We start from the raw sequence: 26,618 nt of genomic DNA on the forward strand, positions 1-26,618 counted from the left end.
TGAAATCTCTTCACACTGCTTGTTTTTAACAAGGGCCTTCATCTTCTGGGTTTATTTGTCCTAAGAACCTATCTAATTTTAAGCATGCAGTGTCCCCTTCTTACTTCCCATGACCTGTTCTTTGAGTATCCAGAATTTGTTTTTTCTGCTTTGGGCCTCTATCCCACATATACCTGCAGCAGAACACAGCGCATAGTTCTGCATTGTCCAGCTGATCCCATCTGATGGATGTGAATTATCAAAGTGGCCCCCTGCGACAAAAGAACAACTTTGCTATTTTATTTTAATAAAAGCCACTGCAGGATTGCTTATCAAAACCCAGAGTAATTCAAAAATATGTGTTGTAAAATATTCCTAAATGAGGAAGATATCAATGCAGTTTGTACAAAACTCTGTAACACTGGAAGTCAAAAGCAAATGTCCCGTGTTTGCTTCTTAAAGAGACACAAATCAGTGTCTTAATCCTGGCCAAGGTTGCAAGAACCAGAGAGATTTTCAAATGAAGATATATGCAGGCTAAAAAAATGTAAATAAAAATTCCATACTTTGTTCAGACAGCTGTTGGATGAAAGGGCCGCTTTGTGAACCCCTTGCTCCAGGACAGATTACATCAAAGTCACAGGAAGTGCCCTTGTGGCTGCTCCATCCCTGGCAGTGTTCAAGGCCAGGTTGGACAGGGCTTGGAGCACCCCGGGATAGTGGAAGGTGTCCCTGCCCATGGCAAGGGGTGGGACTGGGTGATTTTAAGGACTCTTCCAACCCAAATCCTTCTATGATTCCATGATTCTATGACTATCCAACTGATGACTATTCAGCTAAGTCTGATGTAAAAACCTCTCCTACATGACTGATTTTTATAAACCCAAAACCTCTGGAAATCCTAACATCAAGACAACTATCACAGAACAGAGTCATATATCAGAAACAATGAGAATATCTTAAATTACAGGAGCCCTTTTACACAAATAACACTGGTTCATCTGTTACCTCAGGTTAGACCATGGCTTAAACAAAAAAAAAAAGCAGCCTCACAATGCTGAGTACCAGCAAGGTGGAGGTGGTGACAGAGAGAACAAGACATTCAGAGAGAGTGAGGAGTCATTCCCACTAGATAATGCATGATGTTTAATCAGCCGTGTCACCAACTGGAGGTAGTGTGCAATAGTTAAGCATTAACAGGATAAATCTGTCCTCTTCTATTTCAGTCTTGAAATGAACTGCATTTGAGATGGTTTAAACAGGTAATTTTGAAAAGATCAAGAACAAGACCTAGTAAGTAACACTCCATTAGAGAGAAAGCAATTAGAAGTTAGTGAGAAACCACACAACTCCAAGTTTAATATCAGCATTGTAGAAGAAACTGTATAATCATGAGTAGGGACATTAGCAAGACCTTGCAGTTAGATTGAAAAAAACCCAAACCTTCTATTTTTTACCTTCAGTTGTTTCTCTTTGGTTTTCTATTGAAGTAAGTGTAGACAACATCACCTCTACAAATATCCACAGTGTGCTGGAACCCTGTCTTCTCATTTTGTAGACAGAAAAAGGTTTGAACATTAAAAAAATGCAAACATAACATAGGCTGCCTTGTATTTTCACTATTTCCACCCCTCAAAGTATAGACTATTCATAACAAAAATTTTGGAACACTGCAATAGAAGCAGTTTTATGATCTTCAAAAACAAAATTAAGAAAACATGAGGGAGAGGATGGCACATGATATCTCTCTTGCCAAGTGGGTTTCTATTCCAAATAGATCAGGACTTGGATGAATATTTCCATGGAAGATAATGGTACTTGAATCACTTTGAAGCAGCAGAACGAATAGTCTCCAGTGAGGTCAAATCAAGTTAAGTGAAGCAGAGAGCATGGCCCACAGTTTTACCACCCTAAAATATTGTCTGTGTCAGCATGTGATTGATTTAATTTTAGGTAAACATCCAAACTTACTACTCCATTCATAAACACCCTGCAACTAAATTAGTTAATAAAAGCAACTACTGAATAAGGAGAGGATCACCAGTTTCTAGCTCAAGCTTTTAGCTTGTCTTAACCAAAGTTGTATCACAGTAATTGCAAATGACTTTACTATCATTAACATCACTAAACTTCATGGAGAAAGCAGTCTGCAGGGATACTAAAATAAAAACAACTATGCAAAATTAAAAGACTCAGCAACTCTTCTTTAAGGCAGTGTGATACGAATTAACAACAATTGCTTTCTGTTTGAGGATTTCTCCTGGCTGCGTAAATCAGGGGAAATGCTGTGTTGTAATTTACAGCAGACAAATCTGGAAAAGAAAGGGAAAAAACCCAACGACGCCTACATTCCAACAAAAAACTGGTAAACAACGCAGTTCAGGGAAAAGGTATTGGAATGCAAACTCTTCTCAGCCAGAAGACTAAATTTACACAAAACCCTTGGGGTCACAAGATACTGATTAAGGAAAGAACCAAAATTTCCATATAGTCTTCTGGTGAGCACCAGGAGTTGCCAGTGTAGCTTTGGATGAAGGCTTTCCTCACTCATCTCAGTTTTGGCTGCTCCTTACACATACGTCAAGGTGTTCGTCCTTTCTGTAACTGGTGCTCTGCTGTGTGTGGAATGAATGCAGAGAGCCTGGAAATAATCAACACTAAGGAAAATAATATGGGCTACAGTTTCCCTATCTTAACTCCTTCACTTGTCCTCTTGGGGTAAAAGTAAAAACAGTTCTATATTTTTTATGAGAAAATGTACTGCCATTATCTGATAGGATTAAATATGGGCTCACGTTTAAACATATTTTTCGTAGCTGCACACCCAAACTTTTAGCCTATTTTAGAGACAGTTGAAACTTTTAGGCTCTCCTGAATTCTTTATTGTATCTTTTGCCTATTAAGAAAGAATAGTGACTGTGCAAAAAAGAAAGGGACAGCTCTGGAAATCCACAGTACCAAACCTCAGAGCCAGCAGGGAGAATGATCTGTCAGAATCCAAACCACAATTCAGGCAGTACAGAAGGGTCTTACTCCAGATGAACAAGAGCTACGGAAGGAGTCTTAGAGTTAATATTAGCTAAACCAATCTTAGGAGGAATTAAGATCATTATAATGATCAAGTCGTTATTTAAATTACTTCCTTAAATACAGAAACAAATATGGGACTTCTTTAAAAGTGGAGAGTTGTGTTTATTTGTGGGGGGTACATTTTTAGTAACTGAGTGGATAGAGTTCTTCAGCTCACAGAAAAGCACTGATTATTTGGACTATGTTATCACTGCAAGATTGATCTCTTTCAGGCTAATCTGTCATGACTTTAACAGGTGGGTTTTCTTTGTTTTTAGCTCTTAATGTAAATAAAAAGCCATTAAGATGTGGAAGATATGAAGGGAACAATTTCTAACAAGTACTTCTAGCTACACAGCTGGATTATGGAGATTTTTTAAATTTAGAGCACAAAACACAGACCCCACTTGCATTAAAGAGAAAAAGAGGGAAAAATCTGGAGACAGCCTTCAAGAGGAGTCAGCTGCCATAACTCTGATATCCCCCAGTGTGGCAGCTGGACAGAGCCAACCCTATAGCACAGAACACAGTGCCCTCACAAACACTGAGCAACTTTTGCTTCTGCCAGGAAAGGTTGGACCAAATGACCCTTGAGGTGCCTTCTAGCCTGGAGTTCTAGGATTTCCACTGTACCAGTGTGGAAATGGGTTCATCAGAAGAAGGGAAATTTGTCTTTTGAGAGGGTGCCTAGTAGGTGGTCTCCCAAAATAACCCTCAGGAACGTACTTAGAGCTGACCCAAACAGGTGTCAGTGACTGTGTCCTCTGCCCACCCCAATGGTGGAAGGGAGGATTCTTCTGCCCCCAAAGACTCTGGGTCCTGTTTGCACCACCTCACACTGAGCTGAGGCAGAGATATCTCAAGGCTATCCTTTCTCAGTCCTCTTCGCTCCTGAAATTCCCCTCCCACTGACACCCTCAAGATGTCTCCTGTCCTGCAACTATGCACCTTCAAGCTCTCTTCAACCAACTCTCTCTGCAAAAGAAACAGCTTTGCTTTCCTTTCTCCACGCTGTGTATCCTTCCCAGCTACTGAAAAAAAAATATGAGTAAAGAGCTGTGGTCTTCTCTTACTTCAGGAAACACAAGAGCTCAGAAGAGAGATGTACAATTAGAACAGCAGTTCCAAAAGACTGGAGTTTTTCAATTCATACCCGTGGTAAAGGCAACAACTGAAGCTTGAAAGAGTTGCAAGAGTAGGACAGGAGCTGAGTTGAAAACAGCCAACTCCAGGCTCCTCAGACATCAATTTGATTTGTCCTCCCATCCTAGATTACAGCTTTGCTCCAGCCTGCTCTGTGTAACTCTGAGCTTCATTGGTTCTGCACCATGCAATACCATTTCTCGAGATTCTACTGGTTCTTAATGATGTGGAATATAACATGTCACTGCTGAATGCCGTTAAGAAATATGCAAAAGAGAAAATGCCAAACTTTGAAAGAAAATCCTGCCTTAGCACACTGTTAGACTAATCATGTGAAAATGTTTATTTGCTATGAAGTCACAGCTATTAAACAAATTGGTCCATTCTGCAGTGCCAGAGTATTCTCACATGGGTTGCAAGATTTCTTTAAAATTATGTTGAAAAAGATGCATTCAGCTAATGAAATTAATGAGCTTTAATACTCCCTTGAAGTACAGGTTTTCAGCACAAACTTGCTTAATTATCACAGCTCTGTAAACCTTGTAATGCATAATGGTCACTGATCCTGCCCAGAACACGGTGAAACATGGCAAAAGTTTAATTGTACATGCACCTACATTTTAAAGCAAATAAGGCAGTCTCCAAGGCTATTAATATAACAGATGCCTTTTATAATTAAAAGGATAATGTCCAAAGATTAGCTGGAAAGTATTTTAATTAAAGTTAGTAAATTACTGTTGAAGTCATCATTACATGGAAACTCAATTAAAATTAGATCCTTTATGCTGCAACAGCACAGCAACAGCAGTAAGTTTCCCCACATCTGTGTCAGATACAGAACCCCACCTCACATGCTGAAGCACCTGATTTGGTGCAATTTTTCCACATTTCTGTAATGCTTTATTGTACACGAAAGAGCCAAATCTGGTGCACTGTTAAATGGACTTTTTTTTTCCCCTGCTGTTCTCAGGAGGAAGACTTTTTAAAATCTCATCCCCAAAGAGAAGCATTCACATAAAAAGTAATTTTAATGAGTTTAGAAAAATACATTCATAGAAAATACAATATTAGCCCTGGAAAGCCCTTTCTATGGGCACCATTTGAATGAATGGGTAAAGAGGCACAGAAGGACTCAATAACTTCTCTTGAATGCATCAGCAGTACAAATACAAATCCATTACAGGAAGTCTATCTGAAAGTGTATTTCAATAGCTCAATTTAGGAAAGGTTTACAAGGTCTTTGGATGGTACAAAGTGACTCTGGCAAGTAGTTAACATAACTAATTATAAGAACACATTTTTCTTCTAGACAGAGGAAGGATTAAGGTCATCTATTCTTTTTTTTTTTTTTTTTTTAATAATAAACTGAGGAAGAGCATTCACTTTTTGCCTACTTTGTCAGTTTTATGAGACATCAGACTGCATTCCTACAGTTTGCTTTCTGTTTCACTAAGTTATCTCTTCAATACTCTCCAGGCCATCCACAGGCTGAAAAAGGTCAGCCAAACCCAGAGTTTAAGCAAACAATTGCATGGATGTAGCCTGTCAGGCACTAAAGTGAAATCCTTGAAGGAAGAGGAGCAGTCCCTTGTTCACCAGAAGCCTGAAATTAGATTTGCAGGTGGTACCCCTCAGGAAGCAGCAAATGCCCAGGTTTTTGGGCTGTTAGTCAGAATAAGTGACAGGAAGGGGCTTAGGGCAGTGATCACATGAACATGGAATAGCAGCTGAGAAGGTGGGGAACTAGAAATGAAGGTATTTTACTTTGCTGAATAGAAACCCCCAAAGTAAAAGGTAGATTTAAAAGCAGGCAAAGAGACCAAAAATGCACAGAAGGCAACTGTGCTGAGCTGAAGAGAGAGAAATCAGCCAAACAGTTGAGTTCATCCTACCAAGCAAATGCTGCTGCTGAGATCAAGAGGCCAAGACCTTCCTTCCAGCCTGAATTTTTTAAGTTCTACTCTACCCAAGCTCCACCAGAACCTCCTCATATGCTGGTTGTCCTCCCTCCCTCCAAAGAAGAGCAGCTTGGTATTACAAGCACTGATACAAGTAAGATACGTCCTGTTGCAAATAACAACTGAAATTCCCCATTGCTGCAAGAAGCAATACCCTTTGTATGCAACTTTCAAATGCAGCATGAGCTATTTGTGGGAGATATTTTATGTTTTATTACTGTGAAAACATTGAGCTCACTGAGCCATACTGCACATTTATCCTTTTTGGGCTGGTGCTCCTAAACCTGTTATAAGCACTCAGATTCTACAGATGGGACAAGCCAGAGACTCCTTTTGTCAATATTTCACTTTCACTAACAGAGTCACCATTTCTCTTGCACTACGTGTTCAGTACCGAATTGCACGAGAGCTCAAACCAGAGCGAACCCAGATCTGCTGGAAAGGTCATCTATGGCTTTCATGGCATGTTGGTGTTGCACAATTCCCAGGTCTCTTCCTAATTTCATTTAGAGGATACCCCTTACCTGACTAAATTCACTTGAACATGTAGTTTGCATGGGACAGACCTTTCGAACTCAGTAATAGCAAGGAGTATCTTCATTATTTTCTCTGTTAATTCACCATGAGTCAACAGACAAAGTTTAATTCTGATAACTCAGGGTTCTGGTGTGTGCTATCGGTCAGGGAAACTGTGTTTCCATATCAGCTCGTAATTGCTATAGCGTGGACAGCAACTTGAAATGGTGATCAGAGAGATGGAGCAGCTCTGCTGGGAGGAAAGGCTGCCAGAGCTGGCATTGTTCAGCCTGCAGAGGAGAAGCTTTGGGGTGAGCTCAGTGTGGCCTTGCAGGGCCTGAAGGAGCTGCAGGAAAGCTGGAGAGAGACAATTGCCAAGGGCTGCAGGGACAGGACACAGGGAATGGCTTCCCAGTGCCAGAGGGCAGGGCTGGATGGGAGATTGGGCAGGAATTGTTCCCTGGGAGGGTGGGCAGGCCCTGGCACAGGGTGCCCAGAGCAGCTGGGGCTGCCCCTGGATCCCGGGCAGTGTCCAAGGCCAGGTTGGCCATTGGGGCTTGGAGCAGCCTGGGACAGTGGAAGGTGTCCCTGCGCATGGCAGGGGTGGAACGAGGTTATTTTAAGATTTCTTTTGACCCAATCCATTCTATGATTCTATGAAATGTGTCCTTTAAGAATAAATTGATGCACTTCTGGTCACTTCATCTGCTAAATTAGAATTACCTCTTCTGCAAGACGGGGAAAGCACTGATTAGGCTGTCAAAGCTGCCTGACAAATACAATTCACTTCAGGACACCAGAGTTCACTGCATGACCTGCACATCCATGGCAGAAATAGCTCCCATTGAGCCAAAAGCTGAGATACACCGCAGAGATGAGCATATATCTAAATGCACTGTCTGACGTGTTATTGATTTTCGTAGCCAGTCAGAATATGTTCAACAAAATGACTCTCTTTTCACTGGTTCTGACCAGCTCTGTTGACTCTACTTACAAGAGTGTCTTTGCATTTCAAAGCAAGCATTTAGTAGGGATACAGGGAGGGACCCATCAGGAAACACCATACATTAAACTGCTGCAATCAAAAAGCAGTGTTAATAGCACTGGCAATACTGAAACTGCCTTTCTAGTTTGTTTGCTGCAGTCTTAAAATATATATCAAAAATGTAAAACTGTCCTTTCTCCACCTTTCTCTCAGCACTGGATATATTTTGTTTTTGGAACTAAACTTGCTTGGAAAATTCTTACCAGCATTTTTAACCTTTTTGCTACTGAGACTTCTGCCAATACCTTCATTATACCATTCCCAATTACCCAGAACTTAACAATTTCTACCAGTTTGAACTCATCTCTTGTGATATATTTCTTGCTTTTTCAATAGCAGGATACTAATTAGCACTTAACATTTACTTAATACATTCTATTAGAGCAAAATGAATTAGGATCTTTATTAACCTGAACTGAGAAATTATTATATTGTCTATTCAGTCCCTGGGTATATTCGCTGCATTTGTATTGTGTCGGTTTTCTTAGGATTCTACTATATTTTCCTCACACTGGGATAATGAGTCTACTAAATTGCTATATGCAATAAATTTCTTGTGAAATGGTTCATTTTCCTTTTTTCCACTCTTCCATTTTCTGCTTTGAATAGAGAACCCTAGAGTGAGATAGAGATTGCAAAGAAAAAACAATTCAGAGAAGGGAAATCACTAGAGTTTGGAAGAGGATAAACCCAAAAGGTTCAGAGATTATAAATGCACCAACCGGTCATTTCAGCTGTATCACATCAAGTTTGATTCCGAAATACATTTGGTAACTTTATCAACAGTGTCATTAGCTTTCGTAGAAGTGTTTTGCCTCTCTCCAGGTCTGAGTCTGACCACTGCCTGAAAGCACATCACCCATTTGCAATGACCTGACTCTCCTCTCTCAAGACCCTTCCACTCTCTTGCTTACTCCCCAGACCTTCTTTTTTTTAGGAGAAAACCTCTACAGCTCCTAGCTGCTTTTATTCTTGTCCTTCAAAGAGGGACTATTTTCTCAAATCTTTGGCAGTTAACTCCTTCTCAGAGTCACAAAAAAAATTAATATGTTACTTCAGAAACTTTGGGGGTTTTTACCCTTTAAGTGTAATCCTGATGACTACAGTACAGTGCAGATCTCCTTTAGAGGAAAACACAAGAAGCCTTCTAAAGCATTGTCTTCCACCCTTGGGTGCTGAGATCAGCAGGAGAGTCTGTGGGGACAGCGGCTGAGTACAACACCTGAGCAGCTGACTAAGTGCAAAACTGATGGCTGTTTAACAGCCTATTTAATGGCCATTTAACAGATATTACTTAAGTGAAATAATATTCTGACAAAGACCAAACAAAACAAGGAACTCCAAGAGTTTTGCTTTTGTCCTGCTCACCCACCAGAACCAGTCCTTTTACCAAAGGTCCTGGGTTTACAGTAAACTGTTTTGTTTAGTCCTTATTTCTTTCAATCTAAGTTCCATTCAAGTCAGCTTTGTAGCAGCAACATTGACCTTAGCTGCAGTGGGATACACACAAGATATTTTTTTATGAAAGGGCCCACCTCAAACACACACTGCTTTGTCCTTTTCTTTATTTGAACAACAAACTAGGGAGTCCAGCTGACCTGCTGATCACATCCATAGTTACCTTCATGAGGAAAATGTTCCCAAATGAGCATTTGAGCCAGTGTTTGGGCTCTCAGACATGCCAGAACTTAAGAGGAATAGCAGGGTAAAAAAAAGCCACAAAGAACTGATTTTAGAGCTTAATTTAATATATTTTGCTGTTTCTTATTGCTTCAAGAAACAAACTGATATAATTCCCCCTTGTGAGGATCCTTATGTATTTTTCCTTTAAATCATCACTTCACCTTTTCTTCTAAGTGGAACAGGTCTATCCCAAACTTCAGCAGTGGAGGATGGCTGCCATGAACCTCCTTTTCCTTCCCAGCCACAGACATATTCATGCACACCTACCTCTCACTTTAAAGTATAATATTTAACTTGTAGAACCCAAAAGATCCAAGCACTGTCCATCATACCTTTATTAGACAAGTAATGCCTCAAATGCCAGCAATAGAGTTGAGTAAATCGATGCCAGAATTTGGCTCCTTTTATCTTTGAGGATGCTTAATGTATATAAATATGTAGAAGGTTCATGCTCTAGATTGAGCTGGCTCACAAAAGCAATGACTGCAACTTGAATTGGTCAGTCCTGGGGCAGCTCTGGGCACCACGAGGTAAAAAAGATCCCAAGCTGCTGGAGAGTGTCCAAAGGAGGGCTGGGGCTGGGGCAGGGTGCCCGAGGAGAGGCTGAGGGCAGCGGAGCGGTTCGGCCGCAGCAGAGGAGCTGAGGGCAGAGCTGCCCGGGGCTGCAGCTCCTCCCGAGGGCAGCGCAGGCCCCGCTCCGAGCTCTGCTCCGGGCCAGGGACAGCACCGGGGAGCAGCTGCAGCTGGGCCAGGGCAGGCTCGGGCTGGAGATAGGGAGAGGTTCTGCTTCCCCCAGAGGGTGCTGGGCACTGCCCAGGCTCCCCAGGGAATGGGCACGGCCTGAGGCTGCCAGAGCTCCAGGAGCGTTTGGGCAGCGCTGCCAGGGATGCCCAGGCTGGGATTGGTGGGGTGTCTGTGCAGGGACAGAGATCACTGGATGATCCTTGGGGATCCCTTCCAACCCAGAATATTCTATGATCCCATGAACAAAAACTCAAGACTCCAACAGAGTTGCATTTTTGTATCTCCTTAGAATGATTTACATTATGTGGAAAGGTTAAAAATAACATTTGCGCAATATGTTCTTTCATCGTTTCTCACATGCTTTTCTTCTTGTCATAAGAAAAGCCCAAAAAATTTAGCAAATATATACCAGTTATAAAATTAGTCATAAATCTTTGAGCCACTCAACTCTCAGTAGGACTTTGAAATCTTTTTTTCCTTTGCTCAAGAGATAAGCATATCACCATCTATACTGCTATCCCTAAAAACACTGCTCCGTTACCTTCCTCATGAAGGAAGAAGGAACCACATGCCTCCCTCTCCTTCAGCAGCAGGTGAGTTTCTAAGTTGTTTCAGAATGTTGTTTTTTCACTTGTTGGTCAAATTAACTATGGCTCCGTTGTAGGTAATGACAGCTCTTTAGATATAATTAAATATATGCCACAAAGAATTGCTGCTAGGTAGAAAAAATTATCTGAACAGTAAGGTTCAATTGTTAGGTTTGGTTTCTTTTCCAGAAAGTTCAGCTAATAAAAGTCATTAAACTTTGTTCACATAATCAAATAGAATTAAATACAAAATAATTTGTGATAAAAGGCAAAAAATATTGATCCCTGATCATCTTTCTCACCTGATTATCTTTTTCTAAAGATAGTAACCAGTAACAACTTGCTTGGTTATGTTTATTTCAATAATAATGCCTACTCTTCAGTAATGCTGCTTACCAAAAGTTCTGGTTTGTTGTGGTTTTTTTGTTTGTTTGTTTGTTTGTTTTTGTTTTGTTTTGGGAATATTTTTGGGGTTTTGTCTCATGTAAGCTTTCTAAAATCATGGTTTCCAACAGTTTGGGTCATAAAAAGCTGTACACAACATGTAGTGAAATAGCCAGTATCAGTATATGCTGCTTTTCCAGTAACATTTTTATACAGACGATTCAGACAATGAACTCCATCTTTTCCTCACAAGGAGATGGAACTGAACACAAGAAAATCTCTGAAGATATGGAGATTCAGATGCATTGTTTGTAAGTGTGCAAAAGAGAATCCATTTAATGAAGCATCTGTGAATTTTCCCAATAGTAATCACTTTTACCATCCTTACTTTTGGAAGATAAAAAACAATAGTAAAAAGTTAAGAAATTGGATAAAATCCAAATAGAACCAATTTTGAGAACTCCAGGGTCTCAGCCATGGAAGGGCTGATCATGGAAGCACTGCAGCCTGACTTTGGAACAAGATACCCAAGCTTGACCTACATTATCTTTTAAGCTTCTAGACCTTTTCCTCACCCCTGTATGATTTATAATGCATAAGTAATTTTAAGCTTTACTGCTCAGATTGTGCCTGCTCTTCCCTCTCGAGTCCCAGCATGGAGAGGCAGACGGAATTTCATGAGGATCCAACTGCCTCCATCACATAAACCCTTCTATAACCTTACCTAGTTCATTTATTGTCATGGAGTTGGGCAGTGTCTGGGTTTGGAGGGAGCAGGATGAGGATCCAACAGATTTAGGGAAATGTTAAAATATATTTGATGCAGATGCATTCAAGAAACTCCTCCTTCCCTAGAGGACATTGTTAAAGGAGAACAGTTCTGAGAAGACACCAAGAACCACCCTTATATACAACTATTAATTCAGTGATTGATTTTTGCTTATTCTGCCTCACAAAGCCATTCACAGAGTTGCTCTGACTTAAAATACTGCACTAGTAAGTAGAGGTAAGACACTAAGTTTCAATAGAATTTAATTATAAGTAAAATGACTAAAATTTATCTTCTCTTACTTTCTTAAAGGTAGAGCAGAATTACATTTGATTACATTTTTTAGAAGTAAACTGATCTTCCTCCCCCTCTAAAAAAATAATTAAAATTCTGTACAATCTGAGCCAGCATTCTAAGTCATTAAAATAATTCAGCACATCAGGCCCTGTTTCTAATTTGTAGTGGTTTAGTCCAAAATACTCATTACTGTTTACCTTCTGTGAGATAAGAATTAGGAGAAACGCAAAGCAGGCACCAAACTTGAAAGAATATAAAGAAGTTTATTAACAGACCTAAAAGAAGGAAAAAAATAATCATACCGCACCTTCAGAACTCTTCTCCTCCCCCCACCTCCCTCCCTTCTCCCGCTGACAATGTAAAAAGACAACCCTTGAGATGTTCAGTCTGTTTACCACTTCCATAATAACCTTGTTCAGTCCATTTAGGAAGAGGAGTCTCTCTGCTCGCATGTGAGTCCCTTCCCCCGACTTGCAGCTTTTCCCACAACTGCTTTCAAGGGTCCACTCTTGAAGGTTTTTGGGGCACAATTTTAAGGTTGAGCCGTTCAGAAACAAAAGTTCTCTTCACCCATCTCTGGGAGCATTTCATCTCTAAGAACAGAGGCCCTCCTCCTTCCCTGGGAGCAAAGGGTCTTCCTCATCTTCATCTTTAGGACTATCTCTGGGACCATCTCCAGGAACTGAGGTTTTCTCCTTTCCCATTTGGGGCAAAAGTCCTCATCACTTCCATCTCTCCCTGTTCAAACTTCTCATCAAATTACAGCTGCTTCAGCATCTGCCTATCTCAGCGCAGGTGCTTTTGCTTATGAGTTGAACACTCCACCCCCCATATCTTCATGAAATTACAATGGGTACTCTGACGTATCATAGCTTCACAACAGAATTTCAGCTTTAAGCATCTCCTCTTTCTCTTCCCTCAGGTTTTCAGTTCTTCACAGCACTAAAAGGGTTAATCTCACCTAGGCCTTGCAGCTGGAATGTTTCTTATCGCAGTGGAGGGGGGGCGGAGCCGAGCCGCTCCAGCTGCCCACAGCAGGGCTGTGGGGGGGTTCCGCGGGTGGAACAGGGCCCATCGGCTCCAGGATGGCTGTGGCCCGGCCCGGCCTGGCCCAAGCAGGGTCTGGGCTGGGCCCACTGGCCCCCACACGGGGCCTGCAGCCACCTGTCCCAGCAGCGGAAACGAGACAGAGCCTCTGCCTCGGGGTTTACTATTCTTAAGTGTGGATCACAGAGGTGGTCACAACTTTAAGTGGCTCAAAGAATTGTCCATATTCAAACTGGCCAGCTGATAGGTTCTGTCAGGTCACAGAGGAGCTGTAAGCACCCCTTTGCAGAACATCACTTCTGGGACTCTGCTTGGCCAACCCATGACGTTCCATATTACTTTTTACTTGCTTGATATAAAGTGCTCTGCTAGAACATCCCAACTCCCCAAAACACGTCATCATTTCACTCTTTGCCTTGTTTTTGCTTGTGCTTTTGCTGAGCTAAAGAATCAATATCTGTATAAATCAAATTTTAATTAAGCAAGGTGGTTCTATACAGATATTTTCCTGGCTTTAATATTTATATACATGCACAAAAAATAAATGTGTAGTTATCCTCTATAAGACGTATTCAAAGCTTTCTGAAGCAAATGGGAAGACTTGATTTTCCTGAACTTTTGAATTATGTCCTAGAAACAAACACCACCAGAGATCTTACTCAGCCAAGTGGAAGAAGAGATCAATGCTCTTCTATTCTCCCTTGGTTGGTCCATCTGTGACTGCAACAGAAAGAAAACCAAATGCTAAAGAAACAGATACTTTGATTTATTCATTGAAGACTGTGGAAAATTATCTGTCCAAAATTTTTGATAAAGAGTTAGTTAACATTTAAGATGAAGAAAAATACACAGTTTTACAGCAGATTTTTTTGAAGAGTTTCAAGCAGATTTAAAGTATTACAATTTAAGAGATGGTCTCTGAGAGGAGGCAGAAGACAGAGTAGAGAAAAAGTGAGACAAGATCACATATGTCTTACCCCTCAAATAACCTTTGCCCTCATCTTTTAGTACCACACTGAACTAATTGGTTCAGGACTTGGGGTACAACTTTACGAGAATGTAAACTTGATAAATTGTGGAATTTATTTTAAGGGGTGTCTCTGCAAGAGCTCTGCTTGAAGAATAATTAGATTTTCAAATTAGACACCACCAGGTCCTTCCCTAGTATGAAACAGAGGCACAGAGATACAAATATTCACACAGAATGTTAACAAGCAGCTGGGAATCCAACTGAGGCAGAACCAGCAGAACAAAAGTGCAGTGTTAGACTTATCCAAGGTGCAGTCATTCCACTTTCCAACAGTGTGGAAAGGGCAACTACAGCCAAATGAACTGGAGTTCCACTGGGAGACCCTGCTGTGGGTAACTCCTCACCACTGATAGTGTAGAATCCCACAAAAGGGATGTTCATCAGAATATTCTCCTCACATGGTCCTACAGGCTCAAAGGCAGGAAAAGATGCCGGGATCAAGGGCAACCTCAGCAGGTTTGCAGGTGACACAGAGCTGAGGGGACAGGGACACTCCTGAGGATGGGGCCATCCAGAGGGACCTGGACAAGCACCAGAAGTGGCCCCTGGGAATCTCCTGAGGTTTAACAAGGCCCAGTGCTGGGGCTGTCCCTGGGTGAGGGCAGCCCCCGGGATCAGTCCAGGCTGGGGCTGAGCAGAGGGAGCAGCCCTGGGAGAGGCCCTGGGGGAGCTGCGGGGCAGAGCTGGCCCTGCCCCGGCCGTGTGCGCTGGGAGCCCAAACCCCCCTGCCCTGGGCTGAGCCCCAGCGTGGGCAGCAGGGGAGGGGGGATTCTGCCCCTCTGCCCCTCAGCTGAGACCCCACCTGCAGAGCTGCCCCAGCCCTGGGGCCAGCACAGGAAGGACCTGGAGCTGCTGCACAGAGCCCAGAGGAGGCAGCAGCATGAGCAGAGGGATGGAGCAGCTCTGCTGGGAGGAAAGGCTGCCAGAGCTGGCATTGTTCAGCCTGCAGAGGAGAAGCTTTGGGGTGAGCTCAGTGTGGCCTTGCAGGGCCTGAAGGAGCTGCAGGAAAGCTGGAGAGAGACAATTGCCAAGGGCTGCAGGGACAGGACACAGGGAATGGCTGCCCAGTGCCAGAGGGCAGGGCTGGATGGGATATTGGGCAGGAATTGTTCCCTGGGAGGGTGGGCAGGCCCTGGCACAGGGTGCCCAGAGCAGCTGGGGCTGCCCCTGGATCCCTGGCAGTGTCCAAGGCCAGGCTGGACATTGGGGCTTGGAGCAGCCTGGGACAGTGGAAGGTGTCCCTGCTCATGGCAAGGGATTAGAAGATGATTTATATGGTCCCTTCCAACCCAGGCCATTCTATGATTTTATGATATTTGTCAGGAAAATGAGTGGTATTGTAGAAAATCATCCACAATCTCCTTTGCCTCTTGCAGTTTCTGCTGTCACACTGGACTTGGAGCTCCATCCTTATCTCAGCTTTGTTCTCTGCCACCAGAGATTTAAATGCACCAGCTCTGGCCTTACTCTCAGCTCATTGCTCAGGCTGTGGAGAGTGACACGCTGATAACAAACATTCAAAATTCCACCCCTGTGCAAAAGGTTGAAGGTCAGAATCTGAGCTGTGTGGGCAGCTCTGGTGCTTACAAGGTTAAGCAACAAGTGATTCGTCAGCATTACAAGTTTTGACTTGAGCAAAAACACTCAACCAGCTTCTGATTTCAGATGTTGTATCATCTTCCTTCAGAGAAACCCAATGGCAAGGCACAGCTCCCTGGGACATTCTGCCAAGGTGCTTAAAGCAAAACTATGCAGAACTTAAAACTGGCATTTTATCAAATTTTCTCCTTAAGACATACTGTGCAATGGGAGGGAAATAGTTTTTTGTCAATTTACACAGGATTCAATAAAAGCAAATTAAAAAGTTGTTTCCTATTAAAATCGACACAAGTTTTCTATTATCATGAGTGTTATTAACTGGAGATATATGTGCCAGATCTTCTTTTAATTACAGACATATAACTTACACAAAGAGAAGTCATATCTTCCAAGTAATTACAGGCAGCTCTAAAGCATATTATTGTATTATTAAATTAAAAAATCCGCTAGTAGAAAGATCAGAAATTAAATATAGAATCATCCAGCATTCAAAGAAAAAGTAGGCATAGACAGACATGAAATAAGCTAAATTATTCAGATTTAAAACATAGTTTTCACACAGAAAGAGTTATATGCAGCAGCAGTACTTTGCTGCGGTTTTCTAAATCAGATGTAGCTACCAGCAAACTATTCAGTTCTCAATAAAATAAACGAAAAAATAAACCAAGCCCATCCTGAAGAGCAGCTGAAGAACATTTATCACCCAGTGAAATGATTTCCAGAAAGATCCCCTTGCCTAGCAAGAGGAGGAAAATGAACTACAGCATCATAAAATCAGCGCACAGTGGATTAAGCAATATTGTCTCAGCTCAGTTCTTCAGACCTTGCACACGTGGGATTTAACTCTCCTTTTCAAGCTAAGGACTCAGAATTCCTTATCTTGCCCAGTGGCAGTGAGACAAAGCTGAAGAGGGAAGCACAGGCCCTACTCCAGATGGATTCCACAGACCACTGAAGTCCTCATTAGTAACATACAAAAAACCCAAAGCTGAATATTTTATCCATGCCTTTGTTCAACCCTGGGAAGAGGCAAAGCTGGCTGTGCAGTGACCACAGAGAACGTGGACTCCCTGAAGTTGTGCTTCGTCATTCACCTCACCCCAAACTGCCCCACAAATGTTGCTACCCCACCAAAAACCAGTTCAGCTTCCATTTTACTCCCTAAGTCTGCGGGGCTCACTCTGAATTAATACTGAGCTTTAATAAGATGGAAAATAGTACAGATAAAAAAGGATCATAATGCATAAAACTGCATTTTGAGGTTGAGCTGGATGTAGACTTTTAGATGGCTGTTACATATTTTACTGTAGCTTTAGAGCAGGATTTCCAGGAAGCATTTTCAAAAGTAGATCCAAGATCCTTTTCTATATGACCATGGAGAGGCAAACCAGTTAGGTAAAACACGTGCATGTACTATACACATATCCAAAATGTACATCTATTTTTATACCAATGTCTAAGGTTTAAAATATTGAAATATTTCATCCTTTTTTCCCCCCACTAATAGATTCCAGAAATGGGCAGATCCACAACTGCCATAACATTGCAAGAATGATTCCTTTAATCAGATTTCCCTTCTAGTTTTGTAAGGTTAACAATTTAGAAATTTGTGATAAATTCTGAACTTCTGGATGTTCATCTAAGCTGAACGCAAAAAACCTCCTGAAATCTGCCCTGCTATAAATGTAGTGCTGGATCTGCCTTAGGGTTCTGCAGCTTGCATGCAAACCTCAATTTGTGTTGTTATAAATGACTGCCACTGATGTGTTTCCTTGTGATATTTTAGTTCTTGCCTTTTCTTAGATTAGTGTTCTTCTTAATGTAAATAGAAGTCCACTAAAATAAAGCAAAATATTTTTCTCTCCTTACATGTCAACAGCACACCTTTTTTTGTTAATTTTTCCTGCCCCCCCATCATCTTTACATAGTGAAGCAAAAAGTCCAAACTAAAATGCTCAGGAGGTTATTGAGTCTTACACTATATGAGAATCTTTGCAATTTTAAACAAGTACCAACTACATTCATAGCAAGATTAAAAATAAATTTTACTAGTAACCTTTGCAGGTGCCCTGCAGATATAAAGGCTGTTAAATTTTATAAGGCATTAACACCCTAGAAAGCTCTTGGAAAGTCCATCCTCCCCTCACAATGGTCTTTGGCCACACGTCAGAAGTGAAAGACACCGTAAGTTTTGGTTGGATGACATAAGACAAAGGACTGGTGCTGGTTTTGACACTTACTGCACAAACCTGTTTTTCTTCTGGCTAATTCAAAGTGTCATCAGAATGGATTAAAGAGCAAAGGAAAGAGAAAGAGTGAGGGAGAGGAGGTAAATTAATTCCTCCATACAAGAAAGCCAACTTTCAGTCAGCTTTTCCCTGGATGTTTGTATCTGCAAGCCTACTGAGGATTCCAGCAGAAGGAAGTCTATTAATTTTCCATGTACTTGTTGACGAAAAAGCTATCAGGATTATGGGTTGAATATTTCTAGAGTAGGGAAAGTAAGGGATGCAATTAATCTCTGTGAACTAAAATATACCTCTTTTCATTAATCTTTTATTGTAAATGAGCAAAGTAATTGAACCAGTACCACACTGTCAGAATAAATGCAATGCCAGTGGGATATGCATGAGAGAGCACATACTGATTGAGTATTAAATATCTAACGGCAATAATTTATGGTTCATTACCTCTTTTTGGAGTTCCTTAGTTGCAGAGTGCTTGAATTTTAAGTAGACAGACTTTCAGCAGAAACTGCTTTCAAAAGCTGAACATACCAAATGTGCAAAACCCTCGGCAATCTACTTAAAATTAAGAGTTTTGTACTTAGTTGAGCCAACCTCTGCCCACCAGCAATGTGCAGCTATTTGCAACTTGGATTAGTGCAATTAAAGATGCAGTGATGAATACTGGAAGGATCATGTGCCAAATGAAAATCAGAGAAATGAACAGAACATTGTACACAAGCAGATCACAGGTAAAAATGGCCTAATGTTCCTATAGGGGGAGTTTATATAGGAGACACAGCTTCGTGCTGCTCCCTTGGATCCTGTCACTGGAAACAGGACTGAGGGAACAGCTGGAGCTGGGCCAGGTCAGGCTCGGGCTGCAGAGCAGGGAGAGGTTCTGCTTCCCCCAGAGGGTGCTGGGCACTGCCCAGGCTCCCCAGGGAATGGGCACGGCCCGAGGCTGCCAGAGCTCCAGGAGCGTTTGGGCAGCGCTGCCAGGGATGCCCAGGGTGGGATTGTTGGGGTGTCTGGGCTGGGACAGGAGCTGGACTCGATCCTGGTGGGTCCCTCCAAACTCCAGATATTCTAGAATTCTATGACTTCTGAAAGGCTAAATTTTAGAAAGGGGAGCAGAGCATGGCCACCACACAAACACTGTCACATGGCATCATTTAATTATCAGGTGACTACTGCACCTGTTCAAGGGAAAAATAGTCAGACATCCACTTGTATAATCTGAAGTATAAATGATGTTATCTCTTTACTATGACTTGAGCATTCCTAACAGCACCAGGCTTACAGGGAGTTACAGTGAGAGCTGCAATGAGTTTGGCCTCTTCCCTCAGCACCCCTTTTCCAGACTGTGAGCAGAACCATCTTTTGCAAGGGAGAGATGTCACCTTTGCTAAATTGACACACCACGACCTCCTTCACCAACAGGCCTCCTGGTAGATTCCAGCTGTCCTGCTTTGATGGAATCTTTCAAGGATCAAAGAAAAGATCAAATTGGAAGTGGGAAATAAATGCTTCAGTGTTTTTATGCCCTCTTCATCTTGACTTCACAGGGGTGTAAGTGATGAAATCTGAGGGAAACCAGACAGGAGTCAGCCCAAACCCACAGATTTTAATCCTCTTTCTGAATTTTACTCTTTCTGTTGCTTACTGGAATGCATGCAGGGCTCCTGAGCCTATCTGCTGCTGGTGAATTCTTCTCCTCTGTTGAAAATTAAACTGTCCTATTCAGACACTGCTCACTTGGCAACAGACTGCTCTATGTTTACTGTTTATTGATTTTTGTTAACTGGGACTATAGAGAAGAAGCATTTCAGTTTCAAAGTCGTCCCAGAGGACACTGGCAGGTTACAATCACTTATACTGTAAAAAAGCTTCATGTTAATTGGCTCTATATTTACATATTATGAATGCATATTTTAATCTGTTTTACATGAATAAGTCCTCCACAATGAAGATTTCATTTCCTTTTTTAAAACAACATAACTACTTGCCTTATTTGAAGAGACAAATCTCTTCTAAATTGTTTTGACCTTTCCTTGTGTTCTTTCTTAAAGTGGAAGTTGTATCTGCCTTCTCAGTTCAGGAATTTCTTATCTTAAAGCAAAGGGATGAACTCAACTTCAAACTGAAACCATTTCATTGTGCTCCCTCCAGTTTGGCAAGTCACCCTCTCTGTCTGTATTTGAAACAGCCAAATTCCTGACTAGCTCAACTCAACTATTTTTAGCCACAATAGACAAAAGGTTGAGAATAGACCAACTTCAGCACTGCACTGGAAAGGGTCTCTGGACAAATCCAGAAAGATGTGGAGATATCCCAGACTAATAAAATACAAAGGTCAGGACATTAATCTGGAATAGAGCAGAACCATCTGAACATGGCACTCCTGTTGCTGTTTAATATTTTGTCCTCAACCTTGGCAAAGTTTGTTCTCCTCCCCTACAACCCTTTTGTTTGGAGTTTCCAAAGCCAACCTGCATTAAGATGAAATACTTTCTTACCCATCTCTAATTTCATCACCATCAAAGCAGGTCTCAGGCAAGAGGCTTCAGTAAAATATTACCCACTTATCCAACATGCTCTCTGGCCTCAATGTTTCATTTGTAGGCACAGAAAGTTTATAGTCATCATCATCCCTACCCAAACCCCAAATATTTATCAATGTTCTGCTGTTTTCCAGGACCACAGGAACTATTACAAGCCAGCTCTGCTGAGTTCTGAGAGCAGAGCCAGACAAAGCTTTCCTCACAAAGTACTTGCCTCCCTTAGCACAGTTTCCAAGCCTTTTCATAAATTATTGGCTCACACAGGACACTCCTGCTAGCAAGAGAAACACCTCCATCCTAAGGCCTCAGGATAAGGAGGCATCTTACAGATTTCTATTTGTCAAGCACCACATTTAAAGTGCTGCAATAAAACAATTAAGCATATTCACAGATGTGAACACTGCAGCCCTGAGTGTTACTATTCCATTCCTTCATTCTCAAATCACTCTAATATTCCTCTAGTAAATGTGTACTCTGGGGGCTTATCTGTTACTGCTCTGTGTCTTCACAGCACCTTTGTAGCAATGTTCTTTTGTGTTTGGAATTACACCCTGCAGAAATTGCTTCCTGCCACCGAGACAGACCAATTCATTTTATGACTACAAATCTATATTAATGTCTTTTCTACAGTATTTAATGATGCAAGTCCTTCCACTTGTTACTCTTAAGCATATCAAGGCCTGTATTCCTGGAGACAGCAGTGCATGAAGAAGATTACAGTGGTTTTTATTGCAGTTAGAAACTACCTGATGTTCCCATGATCGATACAGTGAGAACATGTGTGTGGTACATTAAAATGTTAAATATAGACAAACAAATAAAAATCAGGGCCAAGCGACTACAATGGAATAAAGAAACAGCTCCCATTTATATTTTTCTAAAACCTGTTTTAGCATCATAGAACAGAAGACAGTAGCAGAGTGCATATGGAATTTAATTTTGAATGATATTGAAAGGTCAGTACAGAATTGCTCAGCTCATATTTTTGTGAAGATAACATGTGTGAACTAGTTATTTCCTCCTTTTAACATATAATGACCTTGTCCTTTGATTTAATGAGAAAATTATACATGCTGCACTCAGATTTAACAAACTCTCCAGAATTAAAGATATACCAAAGGAGGGGAAAAAAGTAAAAGAGGAATGAGATTGAGACCTCACACTTGCAACCCAACCATCTGGCAGAAGAAAGCCCAGAGATACCAGCACAATGGCCTGTGGAGCCTTTGCTCTTACACAGGCAGGGGCAGAGAGGGGGAGAGCTGTGCCAGAGCTCCTTCCATCATCTCAGGTGCACTGACCTTGTTAAAGTGACGTAATGTGAACAATGCACATGGTTAAATGCCAAGTCACATATGTGCTGCTGCTAGCAGGGAATGCAAAAAGACAACAGTGCCTACAACACTGCACTGTAATTATAACTTGGGAAGACTTCTATAATCTTAATTATAAGCAGGTTACCTCACCTATGTTAAGGCCATATATCTCAGTTCTAAGGGTTGCAGTAGTATCCCATGGCACAAAGGAACATCCATTTACTCATTAAAAATATTACTTAGAATTTAAATGAATTTAAATTGTTCACCTCAACTCCTACAAAAATATTGAGGCCTGACACCCTTAAAGAATCTCTTCTCATGTGTAGAAGTGGAAGAGTGAACTCCTAATTCTCTTTCTAGCTCTGCTTTAGCCACTGAATAATCCTATGTTTCTTTTACTTTCTACCTTTTAGAACTCTGCAAACTGCCACAATTCAAAAGATTTGAAATTTGTGTGCCTGACATCCAAGAACCTGTTGGACAAACAACAAAATAATGCAAGTGGATGCACTTGCTTTCCACTGCTCTCTACCTGCAGCTGAAGAAATCAAGCTGGAGATACAGAAGTTTAAATAGATTGATAGTTGCTTTAGTGTGACTTTTCTTGCTTTTTCCAGGGTGAGCCCTGGGCTCTTTCAGGCACACAGGCTGATCCTTCCCTGGCTTGGGCCGCAGACAAGGAAAGAAGCAGCTTTATGGGAGTGGTTTATCCTTCCCTCCCTGCTTATTTCTTTGATTTTGTGCAAGGTTTTAATTTCACAAGCACATTGAGGGGAGAGGCAGATGAGATTAGAAAGGGATTTCTGAGGATGAACAATTCCACAGGGATCACCTAGGAGAATCCATTAGATTGGATGACAGATACATTTTTGAACAATCAACCTGAAGAATTGTTTAATGAATATTAGATTATATTAAATATGCAGGTTACATCTGAAGCCTGACTAAAGCAACTGGATACTGAAATTTATTTTTCTATTAAAAAACAAAAAACAAACAAACAAAAAAAAACAAAAAAAAAAACAAAAAAAAACCAAGAACAAACTGAAGACTACTGAATTTATGTTGTTTCTCCTGATACTCCCCTCTGCTGACTGCAGAGCAAGTGATTCACAAGGAAATAAAAACCTCCCAAAGACGAGTCCTGGTTTCAGTGGAATGCAGAAGAAAGGCAGAGGAGGCAGGCAGCCACACTGGCAAAATTCCCAGGTGTCAGCCTTCTCCAGAGCTGTCACACCTGCGATTAGCAAGGTCCAGAGCCCTGTCCCGTGGCTTTAGTGTCCTCAAATGAGTTTCCTGCCTATGATCGGTCTCGCAAGCCACCACAGCGTGGCACTGTGACATTCCAACTGCAAACCTGGCTTATTTCCCTGGAGTCAGGCTGCTGACAAAGCCCCCAGAATTGCACCTGTGCTGGGTGACAGAGCCTCTGAAACAGCTCTGCTGTTCTACAGCTCTGCTCCCTCAGTCCCCATCACCTGCAATCATGGATCCCATTCCAGAGGCTCCTGGGCTCCCATTTTGCAGGAATGCCTGTGGGAGCAAGGGGCAATCCCAGTGCTGGGTGAGTGACAGCAGCTGTGCTTTGGGATTGTAGAAATGGAATAAAGAAGGCTGCTTCTCCTTAGTTCTTAAAATAACCCCATCCTAGAGCTAGCAATTTATATTCAGCAAAACTCTTCTGACTAACCAATATTTTCTATTAGGAAAAAAAAACCCTAAGCAAATTATTAAAGAGCTACACCGTCAACAGCGCCACGGACACACACAAAGTCCTAGCCTGTTCCAGTGAGTATTTCTGTATCATTGCAAAATATTTTCTAAGGGAGCCTTAGAATTCTGGAGAATTTGAACTTGTAGATCATGGAATGAAACAAAACAACCACTCAGCATTTTCAAAATAGTTTGAAATAAATATTGCAGCCAGCAAGACTGCAAAAAAACTGTTTATTATAGAAAGTGTTACACAGGTTTTGTTGACTGGTGTCCAACCAAAGCCTTCCAAAGTGGGTTGGTTTTGGTTATTTTTTTCTCCACCTTAAAATAATATACTCTGATGAAAGGTTGCATGAATTCTGTCCCTGTGTCTAAAGGTGGCAGGAATTGCCATGAAGCTGTTCAGGGCCCTGTCACAGCACTACTTCAACTATCTTGTGGCTCTCAATTGAAATACTGATCAAGTCTGGCCCTACTGAATTTTTACAATTAAAGCTTCAAGGTGACATACTATGGCATAACATTAAGCATAGATTTCATTTGTCCTTCATTAATAATCAACCTTACAGTCAAATATCCATTAACATGAACTGCATAATAAAATCAACAACAATTTCAAATGAATTCCCATATGAACAAAACATTTCAAATGCTTAATATTTCAAACTCCTCTTTCACCAGATACAGTTCAGTAGCAGTCTAGGTCTTTGAAATCTTCATAATGCTTTTTATCTTTTGAAATGAAACATTTCCCTTAGACTTTCATATCACCCCTATTACTTTACATCAGTGCCAAGTCAATTCCCTTTCTGGATTACATTGTTCCTTTCATATCTCCTTTGCCATTTAGCAAACAACATCCTTTCTCTGGATCTTCTCAGGGTATTTACTCATAAAAAAAGGACACTGTTCTAACCAAAATTAGCAGAATCAGAACCAAGGCAGCCCTCCTCATGGGCTGACATGTGCAATAAGTGAAAACTCAGAGATAGAAGTGCATCAAACAAACAAAAATTAACAGTTGGTCTGCTATATAGAAAACTTGGCAATGGAGGCCCTTTAGTATCACCCACTGGTGTACTGAATTATGATAAAAATAATCCCTCAACAATGTAAATTTATGTCTTTTCCCTGTCCTGTAATTTTTTTTTATTTTCCCAAACAAGAAAGATTCAACCCTCTTTGCTCCTATAACCTGGTGCTACTCTGCTCAGGAGCACAACAGCTCCAAAGAACAAAACTCCCAGCCATTATCATTATTAATGAAGAAAAATTTCCCAATTATGACTGGAACCTTTTCAGATTTCAGATTTAGCTGCTTTTCCTGGTGGGGAGCAGTGTGATTGCTTGTATTCTGTGGAGTAGAGGTGACTTTGTCATGCTCAAAATCTGCGCTTTTTGATGTTAACTAACTTCCTATAAAACCCTGTGAATGCCAGATAAGGAGGCTTTTACCTGAGAGCAGCTAAGTCTGATAAGTGAGGTGTTTGATTAAGCTCAACTAAGATTAGGAGAAAGTTATTGATGCCTTATCTCCAAAGGACTATTCGGTTTGACAGCTATCTTAGTGAGAAGCTGTCCTTTTTCTCTCCCTCACAAAGCTACAATCTAACCATTTTAAATCCAATCCACTTACAGCCCTCAGACAATGCTCTTCATTTACTATAGCTCAAGTTGCCACATCCCTATGGCAGATTAGGACAATATTTATTACAAGATCTGGAATGGATCTTTTATGGAATTCTCAGGCACTAAACACTTTAGACAATAAAGATTTCCCAACACTTTTCCATCTTGAGAGGAAAGCACAATTTTTAAAGTGCTGCTTCCATTACATAATACTCCTCTGAACATAATGCAGAACAATTCTCGGAACTTTATAAAATCTATTCCTTTAGGCTACCATTTACATCCTAGGAACTGCAGCCATATGGAGCATTTGCGTGGAAATCATTAATATTTAAAGTGGGACACAGGACTTAAGCAACTGGAAAAATCTGCACTCATAGAAGGCCACAGCCCCCTCCTTCCATGCCCTTTTGCAGTGGCAGGAATAATGCATCCCCTCTCCCCCTGATGGCTCTTTGGAGTGGTGGTTGCTTTTTTTTATTAAAAGTTTGGAAGTTCCCTGTTACTTAGACAGCACAAGCCATTCCGGGAGAGGAGTCCTGGATCCTAGGTGTGTTTTGTGAAAATATGGGCACTGCTGAGCACGGACAGAACAAAGAACCAGACCTATAACCCCTATGCTGTGTGACCAAAACCTTTCCTCTCCTCCTTGCATCCCACTGTGCCCTAAACTGGGATTGAGCCATGCCCTGCGGACCTCCATGCCCAGCACTCCTGGTCACACTCCGGCCCCTCCAGCTCCCTGCTCAGGCCATCTGCTGCTTGCAAATCTCATACCAAGGTGTCCAGTTCCCAAAATACTGCTCATCTAATGAGCAGTTCTCGTTTACAAACTTCAGTGTGTGTTTAGGTGGCCCCAAACTTCTTGGGAACTTGATTTATTTCTGCTGGAATGGTATGAGACCACGACTGGACTTTTAGAGAACTTGACCTTCTCTCTCTCCTGCTGTAAATTGCCTGACACACTGCTGGAAGTGCACAGACTTTGTCAAGAAACTGTAATTATCAAAATGCATGAAACTGGAGATACAATTTGCACTTGTTCATCACACCATTCCATTTTCATCCTGTTGTATTTTTTCTCATTTTAATTGAGTTCCTGTGCTGCAAATTAGTCTCATAGAGCTCCTGCCTTGTTCTTGCTTAAAGCAGACATCCATGAGGTATCCCACTGAAAAATATCCTGTAAGGGCTATTTAATTTTGCTTGCTAATTCCAACTGCAATGGCTAATTTAACAGAGGTTTACTATTAGTTCTCAATTCTTTTCCAGGCCATGCCTTCTTCCAACATACAAAAGTGAATGTTAAAAAAAC

This window comes from Corvus cornix, chromosome 11 (assembly GCF_000738735.6).
Source record: "Corvus cornix cornix isolate S_Up_H32 chromosome 11, ASM73873v5, whole genome shotgun sequence".
Taxonomy (NCBI): Eukaryota; Metazoa; Chordata; class Aves; order Passeriformes; family Corvidae; genus Corvus; species Corvus cornix.